This window comes from Triticum dicoccoides, chromosome 6A (genome assembly GCF_002162155.2).
Source record: "Triticum dicoccoides isolate Atlit2015 ecotype Zavitan chromosome 6A, WEW_v2.0, whole genome shotgun sequence".
Lineage (NCBI taxonomy): Eukaryota > Viridiplantae > Streptophyta > Magnoliopsida > Poales > Poaceae > Triticum > Triticum dicoccoides.
The window spans coordinates 108,395,253-108,406,451 of record NC_041390.1 but is presented as its reverse complement, the minus strand read 5'-3'; positions in this window follow the sequence as shown (position 1 = coordinate 108,406,451).

Sequence of the window (11,199 nt, the reverse complement as noted above, 5' to 3'; positions counted from 1 at the left end):
CGTCTACAAGCCCCGTCGAGCATCACCCGCGCATTCAGGAGGAAGAGCTGGGCACGACACGTCCACGGGGCCGACCAGTTCCTCCAGGGCGTCCTCCTCCATCAACAAACGCGGTCAACCGCGCCAAGCGGCAGCCCCACGCGCTGTCGGCGACGAATTCGCTCGGGAGCGCCAGTTGCGGGATTACAGGCGCGCCAACAACCTCTGCTTCAAGTGCGGGGAAAAATACTCACGGGAGCACCGCTGCGCGCAGCCGGCACAGTTGCTCACCATACACGTGGGGGGCATGGAGAGGTTCTCTCTGACGACGTGATCCATGCTCTCCAGCTCTTGGACGAGCCCGCTCCACCAGATCGGCCTGCGGAGTGCTGCGTTCTGTCAGCCCAGGCGTTGGACGGCTCCGACTCGCCGAGCACTATTCGCCTGCGCGCCTTGGTCGGGAACCAAGTCATGCTGCTCCTCCTCGACTCGGGCAGCACCCACAACTTCGTCAACAAGAGCTTCATCGACCGCATCGGCGCACAAACCAAACCTCTGCCGCCGGTGGAAGTACGGGTCGCCAACGGCGATCGCCTCACCTGTGATCGCATCGTACCCGACCTGAAGTGGTGGATGCAGGGGCACACCTTCTCGACACCAATGCGCGAGCTCGACATCGGCGCTTACGATGGCATCCTGGGCATGGACTGGCTGGCGCAGCACAGCCCCATGACTTGCCACTAGCAAGACAAGTTCGTCTCATTCCTCCACGACGGCGAGCAAGTCACGCTGCGCGGCGTCAAACCCAAGGCCACCGAGACCCTGACGGCGGTGGAGCCAGCAGAACTTCGCAAGTTGATCGCCGACAACGAGGTTTGGGCAATGGCCATGGTGGATGCTTGTACGCCCGTGCAGACCAAGCGCAAGTCACCGAGCCAGACCCCACTCGCCGACCTCCTCGACGAGTACACCGATGTCTTCGCCGCGCCCCAAGGACTGCCGCCGCACCGTCAGTATGACCACGCCGTCACATTGGTGGAAGGGCCGATTCCGGCCAATAATCGCCCCTACTGCTACTCTCCCCTGCAGAAAGACGAGATCGAGCGGCAAGTCCGCGAGATGCTGGACTCGGGGATCATTACTCATAGCGTGAGCCCCTACGCGGCACCGGTGCTACTCGTCAAGAAGAAGGACGACACCTGGAGATTTTGCGTCGACTACCGCCAGCTCAACGACGCGACGATCAAAAACAAGTTTCCCCTGCCGATCGTGGACGAACTGCTCAATGAACTGGCGGGCGCTACGGTCTTCTCCAAGCTTGATCTGCGGTCTGGCTATCACCAGATTCGAATGCGCGAAGAAGATGAGGCCAAGACGGCGTTCAAAACCCATCACGGCCATTTTCAGTTCCGCGTCATGCCGTTCGGCCTCACCAACGCACCGGCAACATTTCAGTGCCTGATGAATGCAATCTTCAGTAAGTACATTCGCAAGTTCGTCATCATTTTCCTTGACGATATTCTGGTCTTCAGTGAAACGATGGAGGAGCACCTGGAACATGTGCGCACGGTGCTGGAGTTGCTCCGGCAACACCAACTCTATGTCAAGGCCTTCAAATGCGAGTTCGCCACCGACCACATCGACTACCTTGGGCATGTGATTTCACGCGAGGGCGTCGCCACCGATGCGGAGAAGACCCAAGCCATGGTGCAGTGGCCTACGCCAACGACGCTGACTGAACTTCGCGGTTTCCTCGGCCTTACAGGCTACTATCGCAAGTTTGTGCCGCACTACGGCATCATCGCCAAGCCACTCACGTAGCTCCTCACCAAGAGAAGGCTTCGAGTGGTCCGAGCACGCCCAAGCTGCGTTCGACCTGCTCAAGCAGGCCATGGTCACCACACCGGTGCTCGCGCTTCCCAACTTCGACAAGCCGTTCGCCATCGAGACGGATGCCTGCGACACGGGCATTGGCGCGGTGCTCACTCAAGAGGGGCACCCCGTGGCCTATTTCAGCAAGGTGCTGGGTGCGCGCAACCAGAAACTCTCCACTTACGAGAAGGAGTTCCTCGCGGTTATGATGGCTGTGGACAAGTGGCGACAGTATCTACAACGCGGGCCGTTCGACATCCTCACGGATCACAAGAGTCTCTGCAATTTGGGCGAGCAACACCTCGAGACAGACGTCCAGCGCAAGGCCATGTCCAAGCTCGCCGGCCTTCAGTTTCGCTTCCTGTACAAGTGCGGCCTCGACAACGGAGCCACGGATGCGCTCTCCCGGGTGGGCAAGCTCATGGACGTGGCCGCGCTCTCGATCTGCCAGCCGGCGTGGTTGCAAGAGGTGGCTAACTCCTACGCAACGGACGCGGAGGCTCAAGAGCACCTCCAACATCTAGCCGTGTCCAGCCCGGATGCAGACGGGTACGAGCTCCACCGCGGCGTCATTCGTCGTCAAGGCCGGCTCTGGATTGGGGCGAACACGGCCCTGCGCACCAAGCTGATCGCCGCGCTCCACAACAGCGCGGTGGGCGGCCACTCGGGCGTCACGGCGACTTATCACCGCGTCAAGAAGCACTTCGAGTGGCGTGGCCTGAAGAGAGACGTGGAGGAGTTCGTGCATCAATGCGCCGTCTGTCAACATGCCAAGCACGAGCACACCAGGCCGGCCGGCCTCCTCGCGCCTCTGCCCATTCCTTCGGCGCCATGGGAGGACCTAACGATGGATTTTATCGAGGGCCTGCCGGCGTCCGAGAGCTGCAATTCCATCATGGTGGTCGTCGACCGCTTCACCAAGTTCGCGCACTTCGTGCCACTCTGCCACCCCTTCACCGCCGCGACTATCGCCCGCGCGTTCTGGGACAACATTGTGAAGCTGCACGGCATCCCTTCGTCCATCGTCTCCGACCGTGACAAGATCTTCACCAGCAACCTCTGGCGCGAACTGCTCGAGAGCGCGGGCACCAAGCTCTTGTACTCAACGGCGTACCACCCGCAGACCGATGGCCAGAGCGAGCGGGTGAACTAGTGCCTGGAGATGTACCTGCGCTGCGCCGTCCACGATTCCCCCAGCAAGTGGCGCCGCTGGCTACCGATGGCTGAGTTCTGGTACAACTCGACCTTCCATTCATCTCTCCAGTGCACACCCTTCAAGGCCCTGTATGGCAGAGAAGCCAACTTGGGCGCAATGGCAACCTGGGCGGAGGCGACACCGGCCGGCGACGACCTAGACTGGGCAGAGCATGCAGATGCCATCCGCGCCCAGCTGGCGCGTGCCCAGCACCGCTTCAAGAAGCAGGCGAACAAGCACTGCGTCGAGCGCTCATTCCAAGTGGGAGAACAGGTCTTGCTGAAACTGCAGCCTTATGTGCAACGCTCCGTGGTCTTGCGCCCATGCGCCAAGCTCGCCTACAAGTTCTTCGGCCCCTACACCATGCTTGAGAAGATTGGACCTCTGGCTTACAAGCTGGATCTGCCGCCGGACAACCGCGTGCACCCGTCTTCCACGTCTCCCAGCTGAAGACGTTCACGCCGGACTACTCACCGATTTTCGCCGAGCTTCCCCGAGTCCAAGACCTGTCTGCGTCAACGACAGAGCCCGCCAAGATCCTGGAGAGGCGTATGATGAAGCATGGCGACGCGCCCGTGGTGCAGCTCAAGATACAATGGTCGTCGTCGTCCCCGGACTCGGCCACCTGGGAGAACTACGACGTGCTACGCCGGCGTTTTTCCACGGCACCCATTTGGGAGGGGGAAGCCTTTTCTTAAGGAGGGAAGAATGTCACACCTAATCAGCTGATTAGTGTGCCTAGGTGCTGGCTGGCGGGCCCAGCCAGCTGGCCTGCCAAGTGGAGGCGTGGGTGCGTTAAGGGTGGCCGCTCGTGGCCGTGTGGAGGCATGCGTGTGTAGATCATTCTCTGTATCCGAACCTTCCTCTACAATTCTAACCCCTTCTCCAAGCTCATCCCCTTTTCTCACCTGCTCCCTCTCACCTACTCTAGATCGCCGATCCCCTCTCCGATCAGGGGCGTTACACAGACCCGCGTCCCAACCAAAATGAGGCCTCGGAGGCCAGGCAGATCGACGGGCGGTGGTCGTGCCGAAGGATCGCCCTCCCTAAGACCCCAGCGGTGGCGGACCTACCCGGAACAGAGACAAATACATGAAGGGAGGATCAGGGCATCGCGGCCGCTGTCTCGACGACGCAGGCAGCATACCGGCGATGAGAACGTAGCCCTAGAGGAGCCCCGAGAGCCACGGAGGCAAGCTAGACCGGCGGTCATGCGGGAGAAGCGCCCTAACCTATAGATAGGTTCCAGTCGCCGCACTACAGTACCACCAAGGGAAACGACGGGTCTTCTTTTTTTCAGGGAGGAGCGCGCATGCATGCGAGAGGTGCTCGATCGTTTCCATTTTTCTGCCGTATAAACGGAATGTCTTCCGTCGTGCAGTAAAGTCTTTGGTCGGTTGTGTACGCTGGTAACGGAATCCACGATCGATGCATGCACATGCCGTTGCCGTGACAAATACTTTGTTAACATAAAACAAAGTGGGGCCGTTCTGGTAAATATATATGAATGAAAAAAATTAAAATAATTGATGATTTGGCATATGTGATGAGGTGGATAGGCTGCACGTCAAGAAAAATATAATAATGGGAATGAACTATTTAGGTATTCGACTGGTTGTAATGAGAAGTATCATATATTAGTATCATGCATATGATATTAGTGTATGATACTACCTTCTTATAAATTTAAGTATGTCCAAAATAAACTTCTTGCCCAAGTTTGTACGGGAGGCATCAGACACGGCTTTGTTACTCTGATGAAAATTCCAACCCGCCTCACATTGTTTGCACGATGTCTACTGCTTCCCGACTCCTGGCTCAGTAGCAGACATGCCACACAAGGCAAATGCGTATCAAATGAAGCACTCGTCACGGTGTTCAACGACGACGATTGCGGCTCCGGAACGCTGGTCCTTAGAGGCATGTGCACAAAGATTTTTCAGCTATCATCAATAAGGTCAGGCCGGCTCCGGTATGAAAGCGGTGACAGCGGCACGTCGACAACTCGTTCTGACTGTGATGATGGTCATTCGGTGGTTCATGAACCTCGATATAATTTTTATTATGTTTGAAATGTTTTGTACTTCTGATAAATCTTTATAATAAATCTGATGTTTTCGTAAAGAAAAAATGACCACAGACTAGAAGGACACTGAACGGTGGCAAGTTACATTAAATCACTGGAGTAGCTGAATGGTGGAAAGTTACTTAAATCGGGCATGAGCAGTCTATTTACACAAAGACCGTGTTATTGTCGTTATCTAGAGACCTTAATGTACTCCTTTTATTCTAAAATATAGTGCGCCCGCGCTTTCCGAGGTCTAATTTTGACCATAAATTTAACCAATGAGACCAACTGCGGGAGAAAAATTTATATAATTGAAAACTTCTTTCGAATATGAGTTCACTGATATAATTTTTGCCTCCGCCGCAATTAATCTTGATAGTTAAATTTACGGTCAAAATTGAAGCACGGAGATAGAGGAAGCACTACATTGTGAAATGGAGGGAGTAACTTTTATCATGTTATGTTTTATACTTCTGATGAACTTTTATAATAAATCTAAATCATTTTTGCAAAAAAAATATTAAACATGTCACTTCCGTATAGTGCAGTGGCGGATCTAGGACCCAGGCCGGGGGGCCTGGGCCCAGGGCATGTAAATTATTTACTTTGGCACTGTAGCATTTTGGGCCTGTAGTGGCACTGTAGCATACTGTAGCAAGCCTGGGGCCCGTGCCAATGCACTACACTGAGAGAAAAACAGATGCGACCGAATTAGAAACCGAATTAATCAATCTGGGGGATCCAGTGGGAGTGGGACACGGAATTTTGGCTCTTGGGAGACTGAGAAACCGGAATTAAAGTCAAACGTTTATTATGGCTTGAAACATTCTATTAGACAAATTATATACTCCCTTCGTTCGGTGAAAAGTGTACATCTAACTTCAAAATTTATTCATAAACGAGTGTACTTCTATTTTTCCAATGCATTTTAAAGTGAGAAAAAAATACTTCTCTCTCATCACACGGTAATCAATATCAATATCAATTTACACATGGTCTTCTTAATTTCTACATGTACTTAGCTCATTGGGGTTGGGTAATTAAAAAGGAGAGAGATGGTAGCTTGCACCTTTCCAATGCATTCTATACTCAACTCCATAATTTATTCTAAAATTTCTAGATGTACACTCTTCACCGGACGGAGGGGGTATATCTCTACTCCTAATGGAGCAGTTGGTAGTCTCGCTTCCAGGTTTTTTTTGTCCCACCTTCCATGGTTTTTTTGGTACCTCTTCCCACCTTCGCTGGTCTTTTTCATAGATTTTTTCATCCCCTCTCCCTCTTCATCGGTTTATTTTCGCGTCACGCTCTCACACACAAAAAAAATCTAAATAGATCAGAACTTTCCATACTGGCACAAGTTATTTAGTAATGTAGAATCAATCACGAACAATCTCTAAAGATCAAATCTAAATTAATTAACCTTATCTTAAATCACTCAATCACATTAATTAGAAAACAGATATTTGATTTTCAGAAAAATCGCTCAATCACATTAACCTTACCTTAACTCACGGATGGTGATCAATCTCCAAACAAAGGAAACAATACATCGAGGGAGCAGTAAATAAACTCCCTTTCTTATGACATGTATATGATCTTCCCTCCCCTCACCGTTGTCGAGCGTTCTTGATTCTCGAGGCCGATGCCTGGGCTGCGTCACTGGGTCCCGACGGAGCCGAAGGACGAGGACGAGGACGGCGAGGCCGGGTGTCGCGGCACCGCGTTGGCCGCGGCCGGTGAAGGGGGCGAAGAAGGGCGGCTTCCCTGGCCTTGGCCGTGGCCCTGGGAGTTGGTGCGGTAGAAGCGGCACTTGAAGGACCCGGCGTGGGTGGCCGGCGTGCAGACGCACTTGGAAGCGGGCCCGTGGCCCGCGCCGGACGGCGCCGACGCTGACCCGGGCCACCTCCTCTGCGTATTCTTGGAGCTGTGGCTGGCCAATTTATATGAAATTAATTCCCTCAGTTGTGGTGCCAAATATAATACACATAATCCATATTATTATGCACCAGCGTGTGTGTGTGAAATAGATGGATTATGGTCCCGTACCTGAGGGAGTCCTGCATTAGGGGGTCCTCGGACAGTCGGACTATATACTTTGGCCAGACTATTGGACTATGAAGATACAAGATTGAAGACTTTGTCCCGTGTTCGGGTGGGACTCTCCTTTGCGTGGAAGGCAAGCTTGGCAATTCGGATATGCAGATCTCCTCCTTTGTAACCGACTCTGTGTAACCCTAGCCCCCTCCGATGTCTATATAAACCGGAGGGTTTAGTCCGTAGGACAAGAACAATCATAATCATAGGCTAACTTCTATGGTTTAGCCTCTACGATCTCGTGGTAGATCAACTCTTGTAATACTCATATCATCAAGATCAATTAAGCAGGAAGTAGGGTATTACCTCCACCGAGAGGGCCCGAACCAGGGTAAACATTGTGTCCCCCGCCTCCTGTTACCATTCGCCTTGGACGCACAGTTCGGGACCCCCTACCCGAGATCCGCCGATTTTGACACCGACATTGGTGCTTTCATTAAGAGTTCCACTGTGCCGTCATGATAAGGGCTTGATGGCTCCTTCGATCATCGGCAACAATGCGATCCAGGGCGAGGTTTTTCTCTCCGGACAGATCTTCGTATTTGGCGGCTTCGTACCGCGGGCCAACTCGCTTGGCCATCTGGAGCAGATCGAGAGCTACACCCCTGGCTATCAAGTTAGGTTTGGAAGCTTGAACTATACTGCCGACATCCGCGGAGACTTGATCTTCGACGGATTCGAGCCCATGTCAGGTGCGTCGCATAGTCACGACGAGCATGACTTAGCTGTGCCGTCGGACGGTGTTCGGGAGATCACACCTGTGGCTACTCTAGCCCTCAATCCGGAGCAGATCGTGTCGTCCGAGGACGGGTGGATAGACCCCGCCACGGAGGCCGCACACTCAGCGGTGATAGAGCCGAATACTGACTTCACCTCCTATGAGACTTGTGTTACCGGACCCTTGGATTCGTCCCCGGCCACAGGCTCCGAACCGCTTGCGTCCGTGCCTATCGAATCTGACTGGGCACCGATTATGGAGTTTACCTCCACGGATATCTTTCAGCACTCGCCCTTGGGCGACGTGCTAAATTCATTGAGGTCTCTCTGCTTGTCAGGAGACCCTTGGCTGAACTATGTCCGGCTTGAGTGGGAAGCGGACGACAAAATTCATTCCCCACCCACCACCCACTTAATAGCCACTGTCGACGACTTAACCGACATGCTTGATTTTGACTCCGGAGACATTGACGGTATGGACGACGATGCAGGAGAAGAACAGGAACCACCGCCCACAGGGCGCTGGACAACCACCTCATCATATGATATATACATGGTGGACACCCCCAAAGAAATCAATGGCAATAAGGCAACGGAGGATAATCCCCTCGCACCGGCGTCATCGACGCCGCTCTAAGCCCCGCCATAGCAAAAGTAGCGATACCGACGCAAGAGACAATAACGCTGCGGACAGTGCCGAAGATGAAGACAATCCCCTCTAGCCAGGCTTCGAGCGGGAGGATGGGCATACGAGCCCTAAGGAACAGGCGACCAACGGAGAATCAGGGGATGACAACTACATGCCCCTCTATGAAGACGAAGCGAGCCTCGGCGACGAAGAATTCATCGTGCCTCAGGATCCCATCGAGCAGGAGCGCTTCAAGCACCGACTTATAGCACAGCAAAAAGCCTGAAGAAAAAGCAGCAGCAGCTTCAAGCTGATCAAGATCTGCTAGCGGATAGATGGACCGAGGTTCTGGCAGCCGAACCCGAGCGCCCAACCAAAAGTCACCCAAAGCGCAGGTTGCTACCCCAACTCGAGGAGGAAGCATTAAAGCCTACACTACTAGTGTATGATGCGGCTGACCGGCCATCTCGTGGCCGAGACAAAGCGGCATATTAACCCGAAGTCCAGCCCACACCCCGTCACCAGTCAAACAAAAACACCAAGGCCCGGGGCTACACACAGGACCTGCGAGACGTATTGGAAAACAAAGCAGGACATACAAGATCGATCTACGGATCACGGGGGCGCGCTCCAACGCGTGACGACGACCGTCACGCCGGATATACTAAAAATAAATCCGGCCGGGCCGAATACAACAGACAAGACTCGTATGAACTGCGTCGTGATATAGCCCAGCACAGAGGCTCCGCACACCCCCTATGCTTTACTGACGTAGTAATGGATCATGAATTCCTAGAAGGGTTTAAACCCGTGAACATTGCATCATATGATGGTACTACAGACCCCATGGTATGGATAGAGGATTTCTTCCTCCACATTCACATGGCCCGCGGGGATGATCTACAAGCCATCAATTATCTCCCACTTGAACTCAAAGGGCCGGCTCGGCATTGGCTGAATAGCTTGCTGGCAAACTCCATCGGAAGTTGGGAGAACCTGGCAGACGCATTCCTAGACAACTTCCAAGGCACTTATGTGCGACCACCGGATGCTGATGATTTAAGTCACATAACACAACAGCCCGGAGAGTCAGCCAGGAAATTCTAGACTCGGTTCTTAACAAAAAAGAACCAAATTGTCGACTGTCCGGATGCCGAAGCCCTAGTGGCCTTTAAACATAACATCCGTGATGAGTGGCTCGCCCGACATCTCGGCCAAGAGAAGCCAAAATCCATGGCAGCCCTCATGACACTCATGACCCGCTTTTACGCGGGCGAGGATAGCTGGTTGGCCCGTAGCAACAACACATCAAGCAATCCTGGCACATCAGAGGCCAGAGATAGCAACGGCAAACCCCGACGCAACAAACACAAGCATCGCAAAAATGGTGGAAACACCGAAGATACGATAGTCAATGCCGGATTTAGTGGCTCTAAGTCCGATCAGCGGAAAAGGCCATTCAAAAATGACAATTCAGGTCCGTCCAGTCTGAACCGCATACTCGACCGTCCATGCCAAATTCATGGCACCCCAGGAACACCAGCCAATCATACCAATAGAGAATGCTGGGTCTTCAGACAAGTCGGCAGGTAAGGTGCCGAAAACAAAGATAAGGGGTCTCAAAGCGATGATGGCGACGAGGAGCCCAGATCATCGAATACAGGAGGGCAAAAGAAATTTCCCCCACAAATCCAAATGGTGAACGTGGTAAACGCCACCCACACTCCCAACCCGGACCGGATGCGCACCCTTAGGGATGTCGACTTAGCGGAACCAGTCGTCCCACAATATAAACTAGGGTCGATCACCTTCAACCGCATAGATCGTCCAGTTAACACCAATTAGGGAAATTCAGCCGCATTAGTCCTCGACCCAATAATTGACGGGTTCCACCTCACACGAGTCCTTATGGACAGAGGGAGCAGTCTAAACCTGCTTTACCAGGACACAATGCGCAAGATGGGCATTGATCATTCGGTGATCAAGACCACTAAAGACACCTTTGGAGGTATTATACCAGGTGCGGAGGCCAACTGTACAGGCTCCATCGCCCTTGAGGTAGTCTTCGGATCACCGGACAATTACCGTGCCGAAGAGTTAACCTTCGACATCGTCCCCTTTTGCAGTGATTATCAGGCACTGCTCGGACGAACCACGTTCGCTCGATTCAACGCGGTGCCACATTATGCCTACCATAAGCTCAAGATGCCTGGTCCGCACGGCGTCATCACGGTTAATGGCAAGGCCAAAACCCCCCTCGGTACCAAAGAGTATACGGCTGCTTTAACAACAGAAGCAACGAGTGGCACCTTTCAATCGAACCTCGAGTCGACGGCCAAGCTCCCGGACACCGCCAAAGGACTCCGAACTACTTCGCGACAGGATAGCCTGGCTTGGCCAGAGCTCAATTAAACACTCTGGCGAAAGCCAGGACAAGCCACATACCGCGGCTCAACCGCTCTGCGGCACACAAACACATCTTGCATTTTCTGTATAGGTTCATTTTTGCCCAGGCAAGGACCGGCGACATGGAAACATCTCGAACGCGCAAGGGAACTCTTAGATATTCCCCTCGATGACCATCCTACTGTACTCCGGATCCGCACACAACTTCTTCCCGCCTGGTCTCAGTATGTTCCGCAG